The 11,820-nt window shown below is 45.6% G+C and overlaps 1 long non-coding RNA gene across 1 annotated transcript in view; it reads left to right on the plus strand.

The window, feature by feature from the left end:
* LOC138920345 (uncharacterized) overlaps positions 1-11,099 on the plus strand; it is a 23,346-nt gene extending 12,247 nt beyond the window's left edge. The window contains exon 4 of the long non-coding RNA XR_011431378.1: positions 9,978-11,099. This is a non-coding gene — a long non-coding RNA (uncharacterized lncRNA). The remainder of the gene's footprint in view (positions 1-9,977) is intronic.
* Positions 11,100-11,820: the final 721 nt, after the last annotated feature.

The raw sequence follows: 11,820 nt of genomic DNA on the forward strand, positions 1-11,820 counted from the left end.
GGTGCCAGGTTTGGGCAGCCCAGGCTGCTGAATCAACCCCTTACAGCACACATGCCCAAAGTCACACACCTGTGGCAGAGCCAGCCCAGAATGTTCATCTCCTGGAAAGTTATCGAGGACACCCGGAATGAGTTCACCTGCCCACGCAGAGGCAGGTCTGGAGTGCTCATCTCTTGACCCCCATCCAGGCCACCAGCAGGATTCAAAGCATGATCTGGGACAGACTCCTGCACTCAAGCTGGCTCTGACACTTAGTGGCTGCATGACCGGAAAACGTTATGTAAGCGCTCAGTGCCTCAGGTTGCTCCTCTGTGGAGACGAAGACGATGGGACTACCATGGGACACATGCTACCATGTGAGGGGTAAATACGGAACTGACACTGGCTCTTAGCACAGAGCCTGGGGGATGATGTGTGCTCAGAGGAACAGGTAGTTTGCTGCCTTCATCCCCACCACGTTGCTCTTCCGGAGTGTCTTCCATGTCCGCAGGAAGCCCCAGAGCTGGCTCAGAACCTGCCTGTTGATAAACACATGCTGGGCTGCGGCGGAATCTCTTGCCGGAAGGTCAGCCACCAGCAGCGAGCTGCGCAGGGTTTTCTGCGCCTCTGCCTCCCTGAAGCCCGCAGTCTCAGCCGTACTTGACGTTGGCATGTTGCGAAGACCCCCTCAACACTCACTCTCAGCCTGTTTTCAGCCAGGTAATGCTGCCTGAATAAATTGTTTTTAATCTGTTTCTAAAATGCGTGCCCTCTGATCTTTCCTCATTTCCACAATCACCTCAGATAAACCTCTCCTCCGAGGTGGTTCTGTTCAGTGCTTCGGTGTTTTCTGTGTTTCTCTAGAGAAAGGATTTCCAATTCCTTTTTGTTGTTCCTTTGGTCAAACTCAGCCCCTAAAGATGGAAGCAAAGGATTCTGGGATCCCTTCCCTTATTTGTCACCTCCAGGCTGTGCACTTTTAGAAAGATCACTTCACTTCTCTGGGCTTCAGTTTCCTCATCTCTAAATTGAGGGGAAAGGGAGAGACAGACACTACGATTCCTTGCACTTCCATGCTCAGATGCTGAATGTGAACGTGCTGAGTCTGTGTCTCGGGCCATTTTCTCATCACAAGCGCTATACTCCGTGTGTGTGTGTGTGTGTGTGTGTGTGTGTTCCCGGAAGACGGGGAAGCAGCAGGGATTCAGCCAACGTTGTTTCCCCCCGGGTTTTTGGGCGCTGAGCAGTCCTGAGTCGCAGCCTGCTGGAGGGGAGGCAGGAGACCCTCGCCCCGCAGACCCCGCCCAGGCCCCGGCCCCGGCCCCGGCCCCGCGCTGTCAGTGCCCTGCCCTCGGAAGGGTTGCAGGAGAGAAACTCCAGGATTTTGGAGGCTTTGGAGTTGTTTTGGGACGAAGACCCTCACGTTGGTGGGCCCCCTGCCTTCCTGAGGATGCGGGACTGACTTCAACCCACGGCCAGGGCGCTGGACTGACAGCGGCGGGGCTGGGCGGGTTTGAGGAGGGAAGGACCCCGGGAAAGGCGGAGCTCCTGCTCACCTCCTCCTTTTCCTCCCTCCCTGCCGCCCAAGGCTGTTCTTTTGGGAATCCTGCCCCCTTGCTCCCTGCTTCCTTAATCCTCGAGCAAGCGCCACCCCATCAGGTCCCCAGCCCGCCCGCGTGCCTCAGTGTCCCCACTGCCTGGCGCAGCGGGCGCCTTGCTCAGGCTTCTTTTAGAAGGGATTTAAAAAAGGAAACAGCCGCTCCCCGTGAAGCCTGGAGAGCAGCATTTCTATCATCGGTTGTCATGACATGGGCTGTCCCCGGAGCAGCCCCGCAATGGCGCTGACAGTGTGATGGGTTTAATTTTGGCGCAGATTTCTGCAAAGAGGCAGCTGCCAGGAACGCGCCCCCGGTGGCTGAGGAGGACGAAGGGGACGGGGCCTGACGATGCAGCCCGTCTGCAGCACCAGCCGCTGACGGCACTTTTCGGCCATGGACTCACTCAGCATTCACCCGGCTCACCACCCGCCTTGTGGAAGGGCCCATCTTTGGCCTCTGTCTGAGAACCGGAGGCAGACATCAAATCAGTTGCCCTGAGACGAGGAAGTTGGTGGAGGTGGCAGAGGAACCTGCAACCCTTACTTTGCTTCTGTGTGCGAATGGCTCTGAAGCAGAGAGAGATGGCAAGGTTGCATAGTTTCCCCTCCACTTTTAACGCTACTTGGTGTCCTAAGTGGTCACGATGCATGCAACAGAGAATTTAACAAGAAAAACGAAACAAGGCAAGGTTCCCCCCTCCCGCTCTGGCTCTGTGATTCTGTCCCCCTGCAGCCTCTTCCCCTCATGGGCTGGGAGATTTAACTTAGCAAGAGAGGGGACCCACCAACCTTCGCTGCTGTTCTCTCTCCCACATCGTGGCCTCCTATTTTCTTCCCTTCTGAGCCTTGTGGATTGGGAAGCCCAGGAACTAGCATCGTGTATTCACTCCACTGACAGTCATGGGTCCTGTGTGCTAGAAAGTGCTATGTGCTGGAGCCGGCACGTATTATGCATGCTTCCTGCCTTTCAGGATCTGAATAGCTGGTGGGGAGGACTGACATGCAAAGAAGTAATCTTTGGAAATGCAAATTAAAGACCAGCTCCTAATGCCATTTTACATACCCCAGATTGGTAACATTTAGAAAGTCTGAACATATTAAATGTAGTTGAGGATGTAAAACAACCAGAGCGCTTATGTACTGCTAGAGAGAGGGTAAATTGATACCAGTACTTGGAAAAGAATTTTAAGTTATTTAATAAAGGGGAAGATGCACATATGCCATGACTGGGCAGTCTTTGACTGAGTCTGTACCCAGGAGAAATTCTTGCCTGCACTCACAGTAGCAATGTTTGAAACAGTGAGACACTGGAAAGAATACAAATGTCCATTAAAAGTAGAGTGAATGAAAGCAGTTTGGAATACTAGACGGCAGTGAAAATGAATGTACTACTACCACACACATGAACATGCATGAATGTTACTAACAAACTGGAGAACAAGGACAGCAAGTCACAGAAGCATATGTTGAATATAAAGGTAAAAAACGGACAGAATGAAACTGTATATGTAGTAAACATATTTTTTAAAATGACAGGGAAATGATACCCATAAAGCGCAGGATCGTGCTTACCTCTGGAGTGGGTGGGGTTTGGGAGGGGCATGGTCACGAATGGTCTCTTGACTGAGCCTTTGCACAGACCTGTGTCTGGAATGTTCATGGTATCCAGCTGGTGTTTCCCCTCGTTAAAAAAAAGTCTTACCGAGATATAATTGAAATAAAATAAGCTACACGTATTTCAGAAGTACAGTTTGATAATTTTTGACATATTTTTCAGATTTTTTTTGGCTATTCTCGGTCCTTTGCATTTCTGTACAAATCCTAGATGTAATTGCTTGAGGTCTGAGCAGATGTCAAAGGTACTTTTATGGTGACCTTCCAATTACACTGATTGCTTAGTCAGTGAGAGGAGATGGAGCACAGGGCGGTGGTGGAAACAGGATTTCTAGTGCTAGGAAGGGATTAGGACCCGGGGAAGCCCAAATCCACTGCTGACGTGGGCCAGCACAGCCAGTGATGTTCACCCACAACACAGTGGGAAGTTCTCCATGCGTCCCTTGACCTAGGCGCTGACGGGTACCCTTGTCCCGAATATCGTCCTAAACATTTTCTCCGCTGGCCTCTTTGAGAACGTGGTGGTGACAATATACTGAGAGTGAGATAGAGCCAGAAAGGCGATCCCAATCTGTACTCCCAGATCCTTTAGTAGCTTCTTCAAGGTTGCGTCTCATGTGAGAACTTTATGAAAAATGAAGTGGAAAGCGATCTGTCCACTAGTGTGAGAGACCCCTAGGATTCTGCTTCTCTCCGCCTAGGTCAGAATCCTCAGAGAACCAGAGGAAGCTTGTGGTTCCTCTCTTTCTCCAGGATGCACACCTGCACTCACACATTTGCATGGTGTGCCAGAGAGCTCAGGGAGGCAGACCTGGGGACATGTGCCGTCTGGTCTTCAAATGCTCCTCTTCCTTTGAGTCTCCTGACTTCCCGTTGGAGCCATTCGCTATCATGCATCATCTTGGTGGGTGGGCAATTCCTGGTGACAGCCACCCCTGTTACCTGCCACCATGAACATCAACAGAGGCCAGATTCTTTCTTGATCTGTCTTGTTCCAGAGCCTGGGGACAAGCCCATGACCTAAGCTTGGCCTGGCGACACTGGCTCCTGGGACATTGAATCTGGGGCCAATGAAACCAAGATGAAGGGAAGTGTAGAGATGAGGATCTGAGCTGTGGCAGAGGCCGGGCAGGCTTGTCTGTTCATGCATGGTGACATTTTGATGTCCCTTACACAGTGTTTGCTCTGTCGAGGGTGCTCAGTAAATGTTAAATGGATCAGTGCATGGATAATAACACTGTTGGCAGATCCCATTTCTCCTAAAGAAACAGTGTCTAGAATCACAGCCTTGAAAAGCTGGATGGAGCTTGGATTTTCTTTCTCATCGAATTCAAACCCTTCATTTTGCCGATAAGAAATAGAGACCCAGGAGGTCCAAGGGGCGTGGCCAAAATTGCTCCCTGTCCCCCAGTACAGGCAGAGCTGAGTTCTAAATATTCAGACTCCCAGTCCATTGTTTTTCAGCTATTCTATCAATCAACTGTTTAAAAGTATATTTCTATATTTTCCTATTTAATAGACCCCACAGACAAACATATTTATAGCAGAACCATTGAAAATGGTGACAGTGGAGGGGCAGCCTGGATAGGAGTCAAGCTTCAGAGTGACTCAAGGTATTGATTAATAGGACACTGGCTGGTTAATAGTCTAAGTGGGTTATATTTAGCATGATTTTCAGGATCCCAATGCTTCCTCTATTTTTCAGACCAGAGTTTGCTATAAGTTGACTTTCCCAAGTCACTTAGGTTGCCTCTTGGAAACTGGCCAACACCTCAGCTCTTTGGATGGGACTCCTGGGTTTGTGGGCCCCAGAAGGTTTTCTAGAATCTAGAGCACAAGTATGGCAGTTTTCTGAAGATGTGTGCACCGAGAGCAGATTTGCCTCAGTGAGTGTAACCTGTATGAAAAAGGCTTTGCAGTTAGTTGTTAAATAAACAGCCTAGTGGCCACTGTCCATGTTTGTTACCAGGCAGATAGGAGAGAAGCTTCTGAAATGTCCAACACTGTGTTTACCTGAGGGTGTTGTCTTTAGTCTTAAATAAAAAAAATTGTGTTTTGTTAAATCTTCACGAAGTTTGTAGCAGTTTTCTGTTTTGTTTTTTTGAGTTTGGTATTGATTAGGGAAAGTAAGAAAAAAAATCTCCGTTATTAGAGAACAGGCCCTGGCGTCTGCAGCCGGGCATCCTTAGTGTCTCTGAATTTGGGTCCTTCCAAAAGCAGACCCTGAGACAGGGTGTTGGGTTCAAGTGGCTTACTGGGGAGGTGGAATGAGGGAGGAGGGAGAGTGAGACAAGAAAGAAAGAAGAGCCATGAAAGGTGTGATCCAGAGCAGATTACTCCTGTAGGCAACTGAGGTTCCATTCTGTTGGGGATCCTTCGAGAGACGGGGTAGATTATGCCTCAGGTCATCCCACTGTAGGGCAGGAAGACGCGGATTTATACCCTCACTCTCGTCCTTCACTGCTGGGAGGTTGCTCCTGAGGGGTCAACTTCCTGCGTTTCTATCTGCAAGTGACCTCTGAGGTTGAACAAGCCATGTGGGTACGGAACCAACGGCATGTGCTACACCAAGGAAACACTATTTCAGCTACTTGCAGAAAATAGGATCCTTTGTATAGCATTTTACAGTTCTCTCCTTCTTTAAACATCACCATGACAACCACCAAAAAATAGAACACCTAAACTTAGGAATAGGTTAAAATTTCAGGGGATGTGGTCTATAGGAGAGATTTTCATTTCCATTTGATAAGAAAGCTTTACAGGAAAAATTCAATACTCTGAGTTGATTCTACCTCCTTATTGTTCACATATGTGCTGTTAGCATTGATCTCTCTCTCTCCACATCTTGGATAATTATAGTACAATATCAAAACCAGGAAATTGATATTGGTGATATTGATATAATCCAATGGCCTTCTCTGGATTTCACGTTTTACATGCACTCATTCATGTATATTTATTTCAGTGTCACTTTATTGCCTGTGCAGATTTGTGTGACCACCACATTGGAGATAGAGGACAGTTCCATTGCAAGGATCCCTCGTGCCACCCTTTATAGCTGCAGCCCCCGCCTTCTCCCCCCTCCCCCATCAACCCTGGCAACTGTTAATCTGTTGTCCATTTCTATAATTTTGTCACCTCAAGAATGTTGTATAAATGCAATCATACAGGTGTAACATTTTGAGATTATTGTTTTCACTCAGTGTAACTCCCTTGAGGCCCATCCAAGTCTTGGAGTGTGTCAATAGTTTGTTCCTTTGTAGTGCAGAGTAGTGTTCCATGGTTTGGATGTATGACAGCTTCTTCAACCATTCACCCATTGAGGGCCATTTCAGTTGGTCCCTGTTTTGGGACGTTGTGGATGAAGCTCCTATGAACATCTCTGCACAGGTGTTTGTGTGAACATGTTTCCATCTCTCTGGCATACATGCCTGAGTGTAACTGTTAGGCTGTATGGTAAGTGCACGTTCAGTTTTATGAGAAAGTGCCTCACTCTCTTCTGGAGTAGCTGTGCCCTTGGATGTTCCCACCAGTAACGGACGAGTGGTCCAGTTTCTCAGCGCCTCTCCAGCATTTGGAGTTAGTATTGCTCTCTCTTGTCTTGGGTCAGAGAGGTTGTCTTCGCTTTGGTTTGAGAACAGCGTTGTGTTTGTGAACTTTTCAGCAGTCGCTTGCAGTCTTGGGCCATCCCGGTGATGTCTCTTATAATTCTTGCTCTTCTGTTTTCTGACTGCCTCTCTTTTTACCTTGAAATAACAACATATATGATAAGTTGTAACAGAGCAAAGCATTTCAAATGACTAACTTCCCTCAGGTTACAAAAACAAAGGGCCAATCCCCGGACTGCAGAGATAAATAGGTGATTCATGTGTAGCCTGAATCAACTCGGCAAGATAGAACAGAGGAGAAAGGGAAGGATGGAGAAACCAGAGGAAAATGACATCGTAAGATGAAATGAGTATTGGAACAATTTGTGAAGTAGGCTGAATATCTAAATATCTATCTAAATATCTAAATTCAGGATATACCATAAGGAAAAGAACTGTATTTGTCATGATACCAGGCAGTGAGCCCCTTTAAGGGGAACTGAGTGATTGCACAGAGTTAAAGGACTTGTTAGAGTAACATATTTGGGTTGAAAAGGACATAAACTTCCATCAGTTTAGATGTCGTCTTAGAAATGGTACCATAGTTTCAGAAATGGTGTAACTGGTGCCCAGAGCAATGACTGCTTGTCCAAAGTCACACAGGGGGCCGACTGCAGACAGAGGCCAGGGCCACACCTGCACAGCCTGGGCTGCGTGGGCTTCCTGCACGACTACGTGGTGACGCAGGTTTTCAAAGATTTTTGCCTCGATCTGTGTCAGGTATTTTCGTGTTATACCAGGCCATGCCCTGTAGGTTGGAAGATTCTAAGTTATTCCATTTTGCTTTACACACCTACTAGACCTTAGAGAATGGACACTGGACATAGGTGAAGTGTTTCTGTACAGAACGAGAGTGACTTGTTTACAAAAATCCTCCTGTCTTCAGAGGTGTTCCAACGCTTGGAAGATAAAAGAAGAGCTGGCCGATTGAAAAAACAGATTAGCCAGAATGGTTTTTAAAATAGCAAGACTTAAAGTGATTCAATGTTAATTGAATGTTGAGTAAGGAAGAGGTAGGGAGTTAATTGAATGAGTGAGCTTGGGGTTTCAGATAATTTTTTCATGATGTGAAGGAAATTATCACCGAACTGACCACAGAGCACGGGAGAGGGAGGCAGCGCAGTCTCTGGAAGCAGTCAGTGAAAGCCATTTAGCTTAGTGGAGAAACACAAGCCTGTCAGACTGTTGGTTTTTCCTTAAACTTGTAAAATTCTATTTAAAAAATCCAACTTTTTAAATTATTATAAAAAGTTATATGTTATCTGAAAAAAATTTAGAAACTATGGGGAAGCAAAAAGAACAAAATAGGGGGCTGGCCCAGTGGTGTAGTGGTTAAGTTCGCATGCTCGGCCCAGGGTTTGCAAGTCTGGATCTTGGGCGCGGACCTATACACTTATACATGTCAGGACCTATACACCTAACACACAGATGTTAGCTCAGGGCCAATCTTCCTCACCAAAAAAAGAGAACAAAATAAATATCATTCATGATCTCATTATAGATACAACTGACATTTTAGCTTATATCTTGTTAGTCTTTTTCTATGACTATATATCATTCATATATTTATACATGCATATTAAATGTTTATAAATATAGGATCATATTGTTTAATAACCTATCTTAGAACTTAAGAGTCCACAAATACTTTTCCATGTAATTTTAAATCACTGCTTAGTATTTTATTGGATAGATGTTCTTTAGTTCATTTATCCAGCATTATTTCCCTCTTATAAACAACCCTATGATGGATGTTATAGCTAGCTTCATTTTTGTGCTTTCCACAATTATTTCCTTAGGTTAAGTTTGGAATTCCAATGTCAAATGAAATGTAAATTTTAGGACTTTTGCTTCCTAGTGCCACATTATCAACTTGGAAAAAATTCTTTCAATTTTCATTCTAACCCGCAAGTTGTAGAATTCCCTGCGTTCTTTCCAAAAGTAGTTTCCATTATTTCTTTTTAAATTGTCAATTTGATAAATGAAAAATTATAAACATTTAAATTTTTCATTTCTTTGATTACTAAGGACATTGCACTTAAAAAACCCAAACAAATATTTGGGTTTGTGTTTGTCAATTGCCTGATCGTGTCCTTTGACCATTATTCTTTCTATGGAGTGCTAATCTTTTCCTCATGGATGTTTTTTATTTTATTAAAATACTGAGTTGTTTCACATGGATCATTTTGTCTCCCCACCATGTCCATTTGTCCCACTACTACTCTGTCCTGTTGTGACATTCCTTACATACTTAAAACTCAGCAAAGGGTGGAGTTCCACCTTTAAAACTAAACAGGCATTTTGGATAACACATTCTTTTTTTTTTTTTTTTTAAAGATTTTATTTTTTCCTTTTTCTCCCCAAAGCCCCCCGGTACATAGTTGTATCTTCTTCGTTGTGGGTCCTTCTAGTTGTGGCATGTGGGACGCCGCCTCAGCGTGGTCTGATGAGCAGTGCCATGTCCGCGCCCAGGATTCGAACCAACGAAACACTGGGCCGCCTGCAGCGGAGCGTGCGAACTTAACCACTCGGCCACGGGGCCAGCCCCTGGATAACACATTCTTAGTGACGAAACCTGGACCACGTTTATCAGACTCTATAGGGGAAGTTCTCACTAAAGGCCAGCCGGGTATTAACTGTTACAGAAATGAAATAACAGGGAAAATTTTAACAAACTGTTGAAGCTATTTTCTTAAAGAGCCTTCCTCCGCTGCCAGAGATCTTGAGGAGCCTCCTGGTCAGTCACCTGGGAGCAATTCTTCATATGACTGGTGCTGGCTGGCACATCCAAATTTCTTTTTTTTTTTGGCCTCTCAAACACTTAAAATTATGACCATGTTTTGTTTTCTCTGAGGCCTTGAGAATAGGGTATACACTTCCGTCGTTGGTCAGAGAGTCCACAGTTGGTGAGCAAAGCTCTTCCGGGGGATGCTGATGAGGAGGGAGTGGCTCGCCCACCTCCTGGGACCGTGAGGTTTGGCCTCCATACCCAGTGCTCCCAGCTGGGCAGATGCAGAGCCCCATCCGCTGCTGAGCACAGGCAGCTCTCCTTCCTTGTTGCCCATCTCCCCGTACCACCAGCTGCAGAAAAGGTTGTTTCCTACGCTAAACTTTGTCTTCTCCTTTTCTTTCTTTTGCAGAGTTTCAAACGTGAGAACACATTCCAGTTGTTGGATCAGAGGACTCTTCCTACAGCACAAGAATCCGTGCAGCTACACCAGATTTGCAAATACGCAAAACAGGGCATGTGTTGTTATTCCTGTTTTTGAGGTTCTAAGCTTACGTCTCATAAAATGAGACTGGTTGCTGGCAGAGAGGGATGTTTTGCAGGCAGGTGACCCAGGCAAGAGGAAATGGGTGGGTGGAGAGAGGCATGAGGAATTCCACACACTTGGGAATTTATTCCACTCACATTTGGTATTTGTGTTTTAAATTTTGGGAGCTATTCACAGGCACTTAGCAAAAACAACTGATTAAATTAACCTGATGAGTAATGAGGTTGCCTGGCCTCTGTGCTATCAGGCACTCAGCTCACTGGCTGCTCAGGATTTAATTGGGAACCTGGTGGCTGGTGGAAACAATGTGGGTAGGGTCCCACTTTAACAAGTTTCATAGAACATCAACCTTGCTATATTATATCCAGATGTTATTAAAATTGAGAAGGAGTGCACTAAATTGTTTGTTTTCCTTATTCACACAAAACAGATGCTCAAGACTCACTTGTCTTAGACACAGTAAATTGGGATTGGACGTGTTGAGAGAAGTGAATGCTTGTTCTAGAAGAATAAATGTTGTAGCAATTATCCTGCTCTGGCCGTATTTAAAAACAATAAAGGATATTCTTAATACAATTTGATGTTCTTCAAACGCCTAGTTTGAGTTCAAGAGTTATAAATCCAGATTCTCGAGCAGTGGGATGAGAAAGTGCTGTGGGCTGAATTATCTCCCCCAAATTCATGTGTTGAAGTCCTAGCCCTCATGTGATTGTGTTTGGAAATAGGGCTTTTAAGAGCAAAGTAAGGTTAAATGAGGTCTTAAAGTTGGGTCTTAATCCTATAGGATTGGTGGCCTTTTAAGAAGAGGGAAGAGATCTCTCTCTCTCTCTCTGTGTCCCCACGTGCACACACAGAGGAAAGGCCGTGTGAGAACGTGGCTGTCTGCAACCCAAGGAGAGAGCTCTCACGAGACATTGACCCTGCTGGCCCCTTGATCTTGGACCTCTAGCCGCCAGAACTGTGAGAAAATAAATTTCTGTTGTTTGAGCCATCTAGTCTATTGTATTTTGTTATGGCAGCCCAAGCAGACTGAGATAGAAAGAAAGGAGATGGAGCGTGAAGTGTGGCTCTGAAAGAGACCTGCAGGAGCTGGAGGCTGAAAGCAGTGAGCATTTCTTTGCCAATGATCATTCACAGTCATAGCTTGGTGAACCCAGCATGGTCCAGTGGAGAGAGGACCCTCCTGGAAACATGAGAAAGGGTTTACCTCTCAGCATTGCCACCAGTCTGCTGCGTGACCTCGATTCCTCACCAGCAAAAAACAGATAATTGAGTGAGCCCTTCTTTAGGTCCATTCTAGCATTTTGAAAAGTCCAATCAGTGTTGTATGTTAATTATTGGATTAATCCAGTGGACCTCAGATACTTTGGAGTTCTCGCGTGAGTGGATTCTGGGATCCTTTCCTGAGTGAGTGATGCCAGCCAACAGGAAGATGTTGTTTCCTCTCTAAACCTCAAACTCAAAGTTAATTTTGAGGTGGGGAGATGGCAAGGTTAGTAAGGATCCTCCGACCTCCACATCTCTGAATTAGGAGTCTTCTAAATCAATATAAATGATCAAATGGTGAGACTTCTGGGCATCGACATGTGTGACTTGTGGCAGCTGAGTAATCCAAACACAAATCTATATGCATTTCCACTGTTCCTTTGTAATTTACTCAGTGGGGCTCTCTGATAATTAAAACTGTTACTGTCCTTTCTCCAAAATG

Source organism: Equus caballus, chromosome 23 (assembly GCF_041296265.1).
Source record: "Equus caballus isolate H_3958 breed thoroughbred chromosome 23, TB-T2T, whole genome shotgun sequence".
NCBI lineage: Eukaryota > Metazoa > Chordata > Mammalia > Perissodactyla > Equidae > Equus > Equus caballus.